The sequence below is a fragment of the Mytilus galloprovincialis genome, chromosome 5, assembly GCF_965363235.1.
Source record: "Mytilus galloprovincialis chromosome 5, xbMytGall1.hap1.1, whole genome shotgun sequence".
NCBI classification, from domain to species: Eukaryota; Metazoa; Mollusca; class Bivalvia; order Mytilida; family Mytilidae; genus Mytilus; species Mytilus galloprovincialis.
In genome coordinates, this window is record NC_134842.1 from 94,548,380 (window position 1) to 94,564,628 (window position 16,249).

Here is a 16,249-nt window from a genome sequence, read left to right on the forward strand (position 1 = left end):
ACTCGACAACAAGTGAATCTCTATAGGAACACAACGAGGTATGACCAATAGGAATCTAGTCTGTAAAATCCAGGATACCGTTTTGTCAAAAATCCATAAAAACGGACATTTAGGCAGACCTGACTTGACAATAATAATTCCCAAGCAAGACACTGAAGTGGGTCTCATTGGGGTCTAAGCGTGAAGCGGGATTGTCGATTTTTTGTAAGCGTGACACGTGAAAGTCAAATAATTGTGTCGTGAAAACGGGAAATGAGGTCTAGCAGGACCCGGGAAATGACAAAAAAATGAGAATTGCTTACGTACATAGTGTAAGCGGGATACGGGAATCTGACAAAACAGTAAGCGGGATCCGGGATCGGAATCCCCCAATGAGACCCCCACTGAAGTCCAATATACTCCCAGCTAGCATGAATGGACTACTGTTACTATAGGGTAATACTTGAATGACAAAAAAACACAGTCGTGTCAGTGTTCACCTCTCAAGGTCGTTATGAAATCGGAAAATAGACGGAAAATTACCATTTTTCACTGGGGTGGGTTCAAACCCACTAGAAAATATTTACCATTTTTCACTGGGGGTGGGTTCAAACCCACGAAAAAATATTTACCATTTTTCACTGGGGGTGGGTTTAAACCCACGAGAAAATATTCCACCTCCCACCCCACCCCCCACCCATGCTATCCGCCCCCAAATCCCAATAAGTAGTTTAATAGATGAGCATCAGTTACAGCATCAGGAGTTTACTCATTTGCATATAATTTGCATATGTTTGCCAAAAATGTCCAAAAATGTCTTGGGGGCGAATGAGTTAAACGGTTGCAGTATTTCTTTGCGTGTGAACTGGGTTATCACAGGTTTTAGGTAATAATATATTATGCAAATCATTTGCGGGTTGTACCAATATAGAAAATAATTTTAAAATATGTGATATTGAAAATGTTTACTTTATAAAAGAAAAAAAGGAAAATGAATATACAGATAAAAGAAATTATGCAAGAAAATTATAAAAAACTGTTTTTAAAAAAATTGGATTCGTTAACAGAAAATAATAAATTATTTATTTATAGTAAAGTTAAAAAGAAATATGAAACTGAGCCTTATTTAATAAAAAATAACTCTGAAATCAGGAAATGTTTTACTAAATTAAGGGTAAGTGACCATATTTTAGAAATCGAAAGGGGCAGATACAGAAATATAAAAAATAGAGGAACGTTTATGTCAACATTGTTTTTTAAATAAAATAGACGATGGAGAACACTTTCTGTTTGTATGTAAAAAAAAAATGAAAAATTGAGACTTGAATTTTTACAGAAAGTTAAAAATACTTATTCTTATATAGATAATATGGAGAATTTTAATAAATTGATTTTATGTCTTTCGTGTCCGTTAATTATGCAGTATGCTGCTCCATTTGTTAAAAAGTCATGGTCACTGAGGAGGGTGGACTCGACAGCTGCATGATATGTACATATGTATATAATGTCTTATTAATTTGTTCTTCTTTGTTTTTTGTGATGTACTGTTTTAGTAATTGTTAATTTGTATGTCATGCCTTCAACCCCATTGGGGTATAACTGTGCATTTGTTTGTTTAATAAAGTTAAATATATCTTTAGGTAAGGTGTTTAGTCAATGGGGGCTGGTTGCATTCAGTATCTGATAATAGGGTTAGAAAGGTTCATATGCCCTTGTCTCGGGCCCACAATCTTACAGACACCTCGTGAAAAGCCCTTTATATACTTTAAAGGTCCCACCAAAATCGTTGAGATTCCAAGGGCAGTGATTGGTCCCACCGTTAAAATTGGTCCGCTCCAGTTTCAGAAGGTCGTTTCTTATGCTTCTATACACAATTGGGTCGAAATTCATAATCGGGCCCACACCATAGCCCACTGGGCAGTTACAAAATATATCCCTTAGTTGAACGGCAAATTACAAAATATGAGAATGGGTGTATGACAATGTTTTTTATCCAACTAAAGACTGGCACTCTTACATCTGGAGAAAAACAATGAGAACGAACTCTGTATTACCCTTAAAATCCCAAAATATGGCATAATAACAATACACATAATATACATAAGTAATAACATTAACAATTTTCTCATTTACAACCATGTTCATACACGCTTAAAGTTTGCTCAGGCGGAAAGCAAAAAAACAAGTTATCAGAATCTAAGCAGGTACTCTCAAATAAAAAGGATAAATAATCATGTGTACATCAAGTTGTATCTAACTCCTAACCATTACAATATATATATCAAGATATTTTACTATTAAAGGGTGACTTCAAAAGGATAATTTTCTTATACAAAAAATGAGGTGGGGGTTCCTGGCGGATATTTTTTTGAAAGTGTACCTATTCATCGCTAATTTTATGCAAAAAAGTGACTTCCACTCATCCATTACATTTAATTCAAGATCAGCCATCTAGGGATAAACCCATTTTTTTTGTAGTGGGAAGGGTCGGGTTCAATTTTTTTTAATCCTAAATTTTACTTTTGATGAAGCATCTAAAAGAACAATTGTAAACACTATATATATGTATACCAAATATTAAATCAATATGTTTAAGCATGACACAAAAAGAGCAGAAAATTGATTATTTTAAACAAAACATTTAACCCCCTGACATTCTACTAATAATATACTATATACTCTAAAATTTCACTAAAAAAAATCACTCCAAAATCTCACTCCAAAAATTTCACTCCAAAATCTCACTCCAAAATCTCACTCCAACACTCCACTCCAATACTCCACTCCAACACTCCACTCCATAAAATACATTAAGCCTGGATGGCAATAATAGAAAAAAAAATCGGCTAGCTGTGATTATTACTGGTATATCTCTTACAAAAAAATTGATGGTCCCGAAAATAATTACTGCAACTGTGTGCATGGTGGAATATGAAGTAATAGAAGACACCATCGGGGGTATGTTGACTATACCGATTATGCATTTCTAAATGAATATTAACTAGTAGATATGAAGTGATTGGAACCAACCATTTGAGTTAAATGACTACGTCGGTAATGAGTATTTTGTCAAATTAGATGTGGTGGACAAGAAATACATCAAAAGTCAAAAGACTTCTGTGGCGAAAGAATAAACTATTAGTTTCTGATTAATGTTCTATTAATAATATAGATGTTACAACAATACACAGTCCACATTGATACTGATTTAAAGTTCTAACTTGTTTTTGTTCAGCCCACGTTTTCAAGGGAGATAATTTCTGTCTATTAAAAAACTTGCTAAAATAAGTATCACAAATTTCCGATATTAAATGTAAAGTTAAACTGAATTGAATTATTAATAGTCCATAAAGAAAAATATTGTTCACAGAATGTCAGTTAATAAAATAAACTCGCGTCCTTCGCGACACTCCCAAGGAACAGAAAGTATTTAACAAATTAAAGTCAATGTTCACTATCAAGACGTCCACTCCTGGATTTTCTGTTTTGCTTGTGTCGCAGCACGTCTCTGAGGTCTAGTAGATGAGGTTTGCGTCTCACACTTTGAGTTCTGTTCAACATTATTAACATTGTCAGTTTGTTCAACATTGTCATCATGACATTCCAAAGGATATAAGAAGTTCAAAGTTCTGTTTAATGTTTTCTTCGATGGCAATAATACCTTTGCTGATCTACATTGTTCGTCACTACTTTTGGATAAGTTTATGATTTTACCAATTTTCCACATTCCTCTCGGAAGATTGTCCTTGATCAAAACAATGTCACCAATCTGTGGATACTGATTTGAGCGCACTCGTTTCTCTTTAAGTTTCACGGTTGTTCTTTCGCGAATGCTGAGCAGGTAATCATCACGCCACACTTTCCAGAATCTGTTTAAATGTTTTTGACCTTTTTTCCAAATTTCCAAAAGATTATCAGTTGAACTAAACTGTGGTTTATATTCTGGATCTTCATCATTATCGATTCGCTCTGGTATTCCGGTGTGTTTATTTAGAGTGAGGAAGCAAGACGGTGTTAACACAATATTAGAGTCAATATCCTCACCAATGTATGCTAACGGTCTACTATTTACCACGGCTTCAACTTCTGTTAAAAGTGTTCGTAATTGTTCAACGCTCAAACAAACCTTTCCTATGGTTTTTCGCAATGAACGCTTTGCAAGTCCAACTAGTCTCTCGTAGAAACCACCCATCCAAGGGGCTAATTCTACTATGAATTTCCAATTTATGCCCTTGTTAGACACATAGTTTTGAATGTCCGAATCATAAAGAACCTTTTTCCATTCCTGTTGTACTACATTACTTGCAGCTTTAAACTGTAGAGCATTATCTGAAATAATTTGTATTGGAGTTCCACAACGGGCAACAAATCTTCGGAATCCAAGTAAAAATTGATCGGTAGTCATATCAAGCATCAGTTCCAGATGAATTGCACGCACAACTAAGCAGGTGTATAAACAGACCCAGACTTTTTCAGATCCATTCACAGTTTTTACATAAAGTGGACCAAAGTAGTCTATTCCGGTGTACGTGTACGGACTTGATTCAGTTACTCTGTTCTTGGGGAGTGGAGGGATAAGCGGCATCTTATACGGCCCTCCTTCATAACGGATGCAGTTTCCACAACTTCGTAAAACATGTCGGACTGTTGATCTACCTTGCGGAATCCAATATTTTTGTCTTATTTGTGATAACGTTTGAGCAACTCCAACATGTAACAAGTTCCTATGGTAGCTGTAAATCAGAAGTTTTGTAAATGCTTCTTTCTTTGGTAACAAGATAGGTCGTTTTGCGTTTTCAGAAATGTCTGCATGTTCAATTCTACCTACACATCGAATTAATCCGTTGTTGTCTATTGTAAGACCTAATTGACGTATAACATTACTTGACTTGTTTTTAGTTATATCATGAATCTCCTTTGCAAAATGTTTCCTTTGAATGTGAACAATCCACATGAATTTTGCATCTTCAATTTCCTTTGCTGTAAGCGGTCCAGAAATAGTGTCCTTTTTTAGTTTTTTAATAAATCTTTGTACCCAAGCAGTTATTCTCAATAGTCTAATCAAACTAGAAAAGTTTTCGCATTCCATACCATACGGCGATTCTAATTTACGATCGCAATTAACTCCTGAAGGGGGCTCCCCAACAAGAAGTTCGGTCTGTTGGTAACTAGTGCTTGGTTTAATTTCTGATTTATAAAGATTAACATTTTCAGTTGTCAAATTATAAGACCAAGTTGGCCATTGATCGTTGGAAAGCAGGAGCCAAGACGGTCCTTTCCACCATAGATTGTTCGATTTAATTTCACTGAAATGTGTTCCACGGCTTGCAATGTCAGCTGGATTTATATCGGTTGATACATAACGAAATTCGGTATCAGTGCATTTTCTGATCTCTTTTAAACGATTTTCGACAAATGTTGACATTTGTTTTTTAGACGCTATCCAATGAATGACACATTGCGAATCTGTCCATAAAGTTTTCTTCTCTACAGTGATCTTGAGATTGCTTTCAATAAATGCTAAGCATCTTATTCCAATGATGACGGCAAGAAGTTCTAATCTCGGTATGCTGACTTTCTTAATTGGAGCAAGGCGGGTTTTGGAATAAATCAAGTCGACTCGGCATGATTCATTTGTTTCATGACGCAAATAAATTGCACAAGCATAAGCCTTTGTTGATGCATCACAAAAACAAAGTAACTGATATGAACACTTGCCATTTAATCCGATGTACCTATCAAAGGTATGGGTTTGTATTTGTTTAATGTCAAATGCAATTTCTTTCCATAAGTCACAGTCATTTTCGGATAACTTAAAATCCCATTCAACTTTTTTACTCCATAATGTTTGTAATAATAATTTTCCTAGCAAAGTAACTGGTGAAAAGAATCCTAACGGATCAAATATTGATGCAATTGATTGCAAAATTTCTCTCTTCGTACTTGACAATTCTAAAGTTTCTAATTTGGGTCCAGACATTGCAAGTTTATCATCTTTGATAGTCCAATTAATGCCAAGTACTTTCATTCTCTCTCTGTTTGCTTGATCCTGCTTCGGTATATCGGACATGAACTGTGCTGAGTTTGAACACCAATCCCTAAGATTCATTGAAGCTTCTTGAAAAATGCTTTTCGATTCAGTATACAGTTCTTTCAATTCATCATTAGTATTGACTCCTGTAAGCAAATTATCTACATAGATATTATCTTGAATCTTCGTAGCAACTGGTGTATTATACTTCCGCAGATGCAAATCAATGGTTGCGGCCAAGAGAAACGGGCTTGAAATTACCCCAAACGGAACACGGCAAAATCTATATATCTGAACGTTATTGATATTAAATAACGGCATTGTTCTGTCTTTTACCCAGAAGAATCTGGTCACATCTCTGTCTGGGTTCTGTAAGCCGAGTTGCAAAAAGGCTTTTTCGATGTCAGCAACAACGGCATATTTGAACATTCGGAAACGGAGTAACAATCCACAAAGATCTTTCAACATGACGGGTCCTCTGTATAAACAGTTATTCAGACTTTTATTATCATCTCTTGTTTTCGCTGATGCATCATAGACAATCCTAACCTTTGTTGTCGGCTTTGTTGAATCTACAACTGCATGATGTGGTATATAATGAGTTATATGATCCTCATGTTTATTGGTCACATCTACCTTTTCGATAATCCCTTTTTCGCATTGCTCATTGATAATTTTATCATAATTTTCAAACAGTTCCGGTTTGTTTCTCAATCTATGCAACAAGGACCGATATCTTCCGTACGCAAGTTCCTTGTTGTCATTAAGTGTTTCTATTTCGGATTTCCACGGCCAACATACCAAGTATCTTTCATTGGTGTACTCAACAGAATTGTTAAATTTTTCTAATGCTATCGTGTCATTAGAATCTTCAGACGGTTCACTGATGCCTATAGTTTCAAGATTCCAAAAATCTTCTAGCGGGGGTTTTATAGGCATTGATTTGTCAATAGCAGTAACGGCACAGGAGTCTAATAATGGGAGAGCATTTGTTCCATAGTTTAAGATTAACATACTGGGCTCTTCAAAACCGTCTGATTTTTCAGAAGTTCGACCGGTGATAATCCAACCAAATTTTGAACCTAGCAAGTATAGTCCTGGCTGAATTTCAATTTTCTCGGGTAAAATTATGTCCAAGTAATAATCGTTACCTATGAGCAGCTCAATTGTTGTTTTCTCATTTTCTGTTGGAAGGGTGTCCGCAAGATTAAAGTTATTCCACAAATATTCATAATTTTGACAGTTTTTAATTGAAACGGGTCTCCTAAGTACACTTCCTGTAATTTTTGGAACTACATTTGCACTTATTTTCATTTTTGTCCCATCCACTAATTTCATCTGTAGTGTGACCTTTTCTGTTTTCACTAATTTCGGCTTATCGGACCCAAAGGTAATAACAGATACTTCTTCAACGGATTCAACTTTCAATCTAAGTTTTTTAGCTAATGTTTCAGAAACATATGTGCGTTGACTTCCTGAGTCCAGCAAAAGTCTTATTTCCTCATTACAAGTGTCTGACGTATTGGAAATAATGGTTTTCGCAGTCTGCATTAACACAATATCACCTGACGAAAGAAAGGATGGCTCAGTTGTAAGACTAACGGTAACCGATTCTGTTGATTCGACAGCTTCATCTACTAAATTAGAAATTTCAGTTCTATTTGTGGGAAATTTCTTCAAACACAAACTTCTGTGGTGTTTTTTCGTTTTACTACAATAAACACATTTACGGTCGCTTGAACACTCACGTAATCGATGACCTGACTTTAAACAAATATAACATAATCCATTAAGTTGTGCTTTTCTGTCTTCGACAGTTTTATACAGACTACACTCATCTGACCAGTGGCTGCCTTTGCAGTAAATGCATAATTTTTTCACTTCAGTTCGGGTTGGTGTAAATGGCTTATCGTTTGTTGCGGAAAATAATGCTTCACCAGAGCTTCTCACATTTTGCGGTTTACCATATGACGGTTTATATCTAGACTGCACGTTTGCATTAGGCGGCTGCTGCGGTTTAAAATCATTAGTTTTTTCCTTCGACTGAATTTCTGCGGCTTCACGTGCGGCTATGTAGGATTTTAGTAAATCACGTAGTTTGTCGACAGTCCATCTATCAGATCCTTTCTGGATTTCTAGCTGAACTAACACTGCTTCGGGAAGTTTGGTTGTTATCATTGAAATAAAAACATCTTGATCTATATTCTGATTAAGCGCTTCAAGGCTTCTCAAGTTACGTTCAATTTTGTCGTAGAGAAATCTGAGTTCTGATGTACGGTTTGACGCGCACGACAAATTTATAAGTTCAACGTAATGTGCATTCACTGCGTTCTGTATATCACCAAATCTGTCTTTTAGAATGTCTATCGCAACATCATAATTTTCATTTGATAGCTGTAACCCAGATATTGCACTTTGAGCTGTGCCATATAATTTACTCTTTAAGTATGAAAATTTTTCAACATTTGACAGTTTAGTGTTTTTGTGAACAGTTACTTCAAATTGGTCCCAAAATTCTTTAAACTTCTGTTTATCTCCATTATAACCCATTATTTCCAGTTTTGGTAATTTTACAGCTGCTTGATTTAGTTCATCATGTTGAGGTTTAGCATTTTGTAATTGCATTTGTTGCATCATTTGTATTTGTATTTCTATTAATTGTTCAATTTTAGAATCTGGTTCTGGTTTTGATAAGTTTTTGTATTTTTCCTGTAGGATATTGTCAATCAGTTTGAGCTCTTCCTTGCGGCTTGTTACCTCTGTTATTATATTAAAGTACAATTCACTTTCTTTTTGAAATGTTTTCAGGTCTTCTTCGGCTTTGGCAGTTTCTAATGCGAGTGATAACCTTTCTAAAGTTTCTTCAAATTTTGGGCCAAATTCATCAAATCTGCGATACGATTTGTTTACCTTTCTGATTTGGGATTCAAGATCAAAATCGGACACTTCTCTTGTCAAGAGTTCTTCAGATTTACCAAGTTCGACTTCTAATAAATTTTTATATCGTGTTTTAAGGCCTTTCAGATATGCGAGTGACATTTTGAATGTTTACGTTTTGTCGTTTGTATGTATCGGAAATTATTGTCAGTTTCTATCACTTACTCCCGGGTTCCGGCACCATTCAATGTGGCGAAAGAATAAACTATTAGTTTCTGATTAATGTTCTATTAATAATATAGATGTTACAACAATACACAGTCCACATTGATACTGATTTAAAGTTCTAACTTGTTTTTGTTCAGCCCACGTTTTCAAGGGAGATAATTTCTGTCTATTAAAAAACTTGCTAAAATAAGTATCACAAATTTCCGATATTAAATGTAAAGTTAAACTGAATTGAATTATTAATAGTCCATAAAGAAAAATATTGTTCACAGAATGTCAGTTAATAAAATAAACTCGCGTCCTTCGCGACAACTTCTAGATTAGTGGATATGAAATGCTAGGACCATTCATTGTCGTAAGAAACTACTTACAACATTGATGATAGTCATCTCATTATAATAGAAGCGACGGCTAGACATATATCATTGCAACTTAAAATGAAACTTTGATATCATTGGATAGACACAATTATCATCGTACAGTGACCTTTGTATCTTTATTGTACGTGGAGACCATAAAACCACCAATATTGTTTCATTGCACACAGCCATGTTTTTGTCTGACAGTTAATGGCGTCTTTACATTAAACACATTGCATGTTGGATGCGTACTCATTAATTTTAAAATCTTCGATACATGATTTGTTTATGTTAGTTGTTATCGGCTTTGAACTAGCTTTCAGTAAAGGCAAGTGTGTATGTCCCACCTACGATAGTAGAGGTGCATTATGGCTTCTGGTTTGTGTGTATATTCATTCGTTCGTCGATCTGTTCGTTCATTCGTCCGTCTGTTCGTTTGTCCGTCTGTCCCGCTTCAGATTAAAGTTTTTGGTCAAGATAGCTTTTCATGAAGTCCTAACAATTTAGTTGACATGTTCCCTATGATGTCATCTGTCGTATTGTAATGCCAAATAAGAGGTTTTATCCCAATTTCAATGTTCCTTGAACATGATAGAAAATGATTGTGCGAGTGGGTTATCCGTGTACTATGGACACATGCTTGTTTCATATCTGTACTTTGTGTCTTTTTCGTTTTTGGGGCATTTTCTTATCTTTTCTTATCCAAGGCATAGATTAACTTTGTGGTATTTGGCACATTTTTTTGGAATTGTGGATTCTCAATTCTCTTCAGCTTTATACCTTTTTGGTTTTTTTTGACTATTTTGATCTAAGCGTCACTGATGAGTCTAATGTAGACGAAACGCGCATCTGGCGTATCAAATCATAAGCCTGGTGCCTTTGATAACTTTTGACTGTGCGATATAGGTTTTGATTATTGTTAAAGGTCATATTGTAACCTATAATTGTTAAGTTCTACGTCATATGATCTCCTATGAAGAGTTGTTTTATTAGCCACCATACCATATCTTCTTATTTTAATATATATGACCTTTATCATGCCAATCCAGATCATTGTTTAGTGCTGTTATCAAACAAATGATAATAGGTAAAACTAATAGAAGTATGAATCACTTCTATTTTTAAATAACATTATAAAACCTGGACTAAGTATAATAGTAATGACAACTATGTAAAATACATTAGACCGATATTGATCTGTTCAAGAGGAGAGGTTGGTGCATTAGTTTATGATTGACCTGAAAAGCGAGAAGTGTGGAATTCATTAGTCTTGGGTAGATCTCTTGGGTAGGCTTGGGGTGTATAAGTCCGAGATTAAGCTGAAAAGAGAGGCGTGGCATATATTAGTCCGATATGCATCTGTAAAGATGGGCGCGAGGTTCATCATTCTGTGATCGCTCTTCAAGGAAGGGCGTAGGGTGCATCAGTCTGCGATTGATCTGTAATGAGGGGCGTGGGATGCATTAGTCCGAGTTTGATCTGTAATGAGGGGCATGGGATGTATTAGTCCGAGTTTGATCTATAAGAAGGGGCGGCATATGCATAAGTCACCCTTGATCTGTAAGGAGGGGCATAGGGTGCATTAGTCCTAGATTATGTTTTATTAATCTTTGAGGTTGAAGCCTCTATATGTAAAGAGGGGATAGTGCTGCACTAGATCTAGATTACTAAATTCTAATGATGGTGTGGGATGCACTAGTCATAAGTAGATCTCCATAGAGGGGCGTGGGTTGTATTATGCATACATTGATCTGTAGAGAGGGGCGTGGTTTGCAGTTTTTCGAGATTGAGTGGTGTAGGATATATTAGTCTTAGATAGTACTGTAAGGAGGCGCTTTGGATACATTAGTCCCAGATTGATCTGTTTAGAGTAGCATTGATTTTAGTTCTATATTGATCTGCAAGATGGTGTGGGACTTTTTGTCAATAAGTAAGGGTGTGGAATGCATTGTCTAAGATTGATCTGTAAGGAGGAGCGTCGGACGACATCGCAATTCTTTTGGAATACATGAAAGTTCATAAACATGGACAATATTTAGCAGGTACATATATACCATTCGTTTAATCGTTGAATTAATTTTCTATAATTTTCATTTCTTCACGAACAAAGGCAACAGTATTATATACTAGTGTTAAAAAGTCATATCGATTGAGAGAAAACAATTCCGGGTTACAAACTAAAACCGAGGGAACCATATTAAATATAGGAAGAAAATAAAGGAACAACAGGAACACTGAAGTGCATCAAAAAACAAACGATAACATAACCATGATAATATAAAAACGATATTTTGATCACAGTTGTCATATTCCTGACTTGGTACAAGACATTTTAAGAAAATCTAGTGGGTTGAACCGGACTACTTTTTCCTCTCGAGTTCTGTAGCAAAAACGAAAACTTGAAACTCTAAACCAAATACATGAGGTTCGTTTGATCTCAGTTTTTCATTGGTCAAAATTCAATCATGACGTCGAATTTTCTTGCTTTCAGATTTCCTATTGAGTCGACCATACCTGATGACGTCACAGAGAAAGAACAGCTTTTGCTCATCATTCGAAAAGAAGGAATCAGTTTGCCTGCATATTGTTGGTCACCGTTTATTCTATATATATATATATATATGTACATGAAAGAATGTACATTAATCTTATATATGTACATTACATAAAACAAAAACTAGATAAACGTGTGACTGTCCCTCGTGACATTACGGAGCAGTAAGACAGTCAGACAATCAGACATCGGACGCTACCCACAAATGACTAGTGTAAAACAATTTAAACATCACAACATAGATACTCTATATGTCATGAGGTCAATTTTGTTGTCATGTTGCTGTAAACATCAGACACTCTTTTTATTGATTTAAATAAACGTAAACAAACTGAATTCGGGTCTGCATTTTTATTTACAAAATTGTATCAGTATTACATGGTGTGTACCCAACGACTGTGCTTTGTGTGCTCCTAATATATCATTACCATGGTTACTTCCCTTAGATTTATTTCCGGCTGTAATTAGAAACAAAAAAGAAACATATATAACTGCATAGTATTGGTTCATTGTCAAATATAAAAAGCTCAAAATATCTTATAAAGTTATCAACATGCACATTAATCCAACTTAAATTGCAAGCATCTCACAAGCATGAATAAAATATAAAAATTGTGTCATACTCAATACACAAAAATCTTACTAATTAATTCTTAAGTATTTCAATAAACAACTATGGATCTAAGCGTGTTTTTACTTTAGCGTTTTTTTAATTTTGCTTTTCTAGGTCATAATGTGTTTTCATATGGTCTTTTTTCTTTTTCTTTTTGTTATTATCAGTTGGTCATCTATAATATTATTACAAATATGTTTTTCTATGAATAAGTAATTCTACAAGCTTAAATGCATTTCGGAAGATAGATAAAATTTACCTGATTCAAACAGTCTATCCGATGAGACCAAGAATAAATTGAAGGAAGAAAAGCGTGACTGAAAAAGAGAAAATATAATGTATAGTTATGAGAATCTTTAACCGAATAATTTATTTATGAAAATAGTAATCTAAGAACATTTCCGTTTAAATAAAACTATAAAGTAAATGATCATTCGAATAATAGTGCTATCCGGTGCTCCGGACGGGTTATCATTAGCCGAAACCCGTTGTGATATAATGTAGTACTAATAGTCAGCAGTTTTTATAAACATATAAACTATATTCCTTCCTGAATGTTATGAGGGTCTAGATGGGCGCCGTTCTTTCATTTCTCTATTTTTTAAATAACTTTTTATACTGTTTTCCCTTTTCTATATTTATTCTGGTAATTTGCTCTATTTTATATTAAATTTATAATGTATATGAGATATTGAGATAAGACGTGGCACGGTACTTGTCTATCCCAAATTCATGTATTTGGTTTTCATGTTACATTTGTTATTCTCGTGGTGTTTTGTCTGATGATTGGTCTGTTTCTGTGTGTGTTGCGTTTCGATGTTGTGTCGTTGTTCTCCTCTTATATTTAATGCGTTTCGCTCGGTTTTGGTTTGTTACCCCGATTTTGTTTTTTGTCCATGGATTTATGAGTTTTGAACAGCGGTATACTACTGTTGCCTTTATTTATACCTCTGATATGATAAATATCAAATATGTATATGTATAATGGAACTTACTGATCAAACTAAAAATGCCTCCGAATCCGCCTCCACCACCTCCGAAAAGACCTCCTCCTCCTCCGAAACCTCCCCTACGTCTTCCTCCTGTTCTTGCAAGTATGGCTGGAGTAACTCTCACTCTTCCTGCTCCTCCTCGTCGTCTTCCGCGTACAAAGAATGGTACTGGGTAGTAATAAGGGTAATACAAGGTACCGCCCTGACGCCTAGTAGGACGATAGCCTTTTCCGTAACCGCTGTATCCACCTCCGCCATATCCTTTGCTGTATCCACCACCGCCGTATCCTTTGCTGTATCCTCTGTTGTATCCGCCGCCGTATGATGCAGAACGTCCATACACGCCTCTTCCATAACTTCCTCCGCCATAATTACCTGCAGATCTTACGCCGGCAATGCATACTGCCGCCAGGGCAACGCATACACACAATTGTATCTCCGTTTTCATTGTCGTTCGTACCTATGAATTAAAGAATATTAAATTTATAAGTAAAAACATGAAAAAGAGAAAACGTGAAAGATATGTCGAATTTTTATTTTCTATTGAGTGAATAATAACATAGGCGACACCAAATAGTATGCGTCAGATGCGCGTTTCGACATTCAATGTCTCTTCAGAGATACTGAATAAATAATCTAGAATTTTCAAATTATATTTACAAAATATAAGATTTAAATATTTTCTAATGATTGTTAACTTAAAAAAAAAAATAAACTGAAAGTGACGATTTTTCATTACCATGTCATCCTACTCTGAACTGGTGACAAGTTCGGAGATAAATTATTAAACTTTTGCACGTGAAGAGTCTATACTTTAACAGCGAGATTTTTCATTTTATGTATTTCTTTCCAGTATAAATCTGAACAGCTATTTTGACTGCATATATATGAACATTTTTTAGTCGATAAATATTTATTTTTCTAATGTCTCGAATCTTGTAAAGATATTTGAGGACAAAACATAAACTACAAAAATAAACTTCAAATCTGAATTGTTTGCTGCAAAAGCTTGTTTTCTTACAAAAATATAAAGTGATACTTTGAAATCCTGTTATGTTTGAGATTCGAGCACTGCTGATGAGAATGTTAAAAAAAATCAAAGTATATGCGTTATCATTCTAAATTTCTTTTAAAAACAATACCGGCAAAATATTCGTTTATGAAATAAATTTTGAAACTCGATAAAAATCAGGTATTACAAAATAAATAATGTTAGAACTAAAAATTTAGACATAAAGTTACAAAATAAAATTTGTTTTATGTCAGCGTGGTCCAATTTTAAGTTCCCTAAAATTAACTATCTTTTTTTCCGAACTCAAAATGTAATAGTATTAGTTATTAACTTAGCTCACTGTGTAATAGTATTAGTTATTAACTTACAGAGATGGAGCTGCGGTAAGTGGTAGTTTGCACACAGTAATCCAGATACTAATTGGCACTTATATATATGCAGATATCTATCTCAACAACCAATCAAATGGCTTAAAATACGTGAACATGGAAAGGAACCATTTTGAGTGTTTCCTTTGCCGCTAGAGAGATGCACTTGTCTTTCATATAACGATTTATATCCGATAGCTGACATATCTTTTTTGAATTAATTGAGACATCACCATGTTGTGTTATATAGGAAGAGAAGCTATACATTTTACATCTGAATTAATACAAGAACGGTTTAATGGGAAATCTGTAGTTCAAAACAATTCCTTATATGAACTAACATTCAATTGGCTTTAGAATGACACAGTGACCTATTCTGCCTATATGCATATGTTTTATTTAGTAAAATACGCACCTTTCTCAGAGGGAAAATTCCTATCCACGACAAAAACTGAAAACATCCCTAGTATTGCCAAGTATGCATGAAAGTGTCCGCAGGAAGTTTTGGAGGTTTCCATGACATATTTGTGTCTTATTTATTACTATTAAACATAAGATTGGGGATGTTTGTGTGATCACTGCATATTTTCTACTAACCATAAAATTTAACAGTAATGTATCTACTTTCTGTTCATGAGGCTAGTTATTTACTAGAATTTTATTTGTTTTGTTTGCTTAGGTTTTCGTTATGGCTATTACATGGTTATAATTTTTTGTAAAAGGCGTGAGTCTGTTAGTGCTAAGGAAGACTTTTCTGTTCTGGATTTATAGTACTATTATTTTGTGAGTTATCGTTCATGTGCCTTACTTATTGTTGGTAAATCAAAATACCACTACAAATTTCATGTGTTCGAAGCTTTTTCCTGGTTTTATCTTGATCAGGAACGCTCAAACCCAACACCCAAAGGCCATGAATCTAGCATAAGTAGAAACGTTAGGATCTATATGATCAAAATGAATCTAACAAGAAGAGCCAAATTCATTGTAGGTCAACTTTGCCCGAGGTGAACATAAGTAAGTTTCTTAATATTTTCTATCTATCGATTGATTATTCAAGATACATGTATATTGCATATTAAATAAATACTTTAGTTCTAGACCTATTTTAAGCAATAACATATAATGTTCTAATAAATGTATGGTTTAAATGCAATAAAAAAAAAATCCGACACTGATCAATTTTTCTTTTTCACATTTATTCTGGAAGAGGATTTTGCATATAAGTTTTAAAGTGGT

General features: G+C 34.6%; 1 long non-coding RNA gene across 2 annotated transcripts; it reads right to left on the reverse strand.

Moving 5' to 3' along the window:
* Window positions 1–12,364: 12,364 nt before the first annotated feature.
* LOC143074846 (uncharacterized) lies at window positions 12,365–15,447 on the reverse strand. Of its 2 annotated transcripts, none has more exons than XR_012978119.1 (4): window positions 15,429–15,447; window positions 13,637–14,093; window positions 12,901–12,958; window positions 12,365–12,486 (listed from the first exon to the last, which is right to left on the reverse strand). It is a non-coding gene; the product is annotated as an uncharacterized LOC143074846 (long non-coding RNA). The 2 variants fall into 2 exon arrangements; XR_012978118.1 differs by lacking the exon at window positions 15,429–15,447 and adding an exon at window positions 15,014–15,095.
* Window positions 15,448–16,249: the final 802 nt, after the last annotated feature.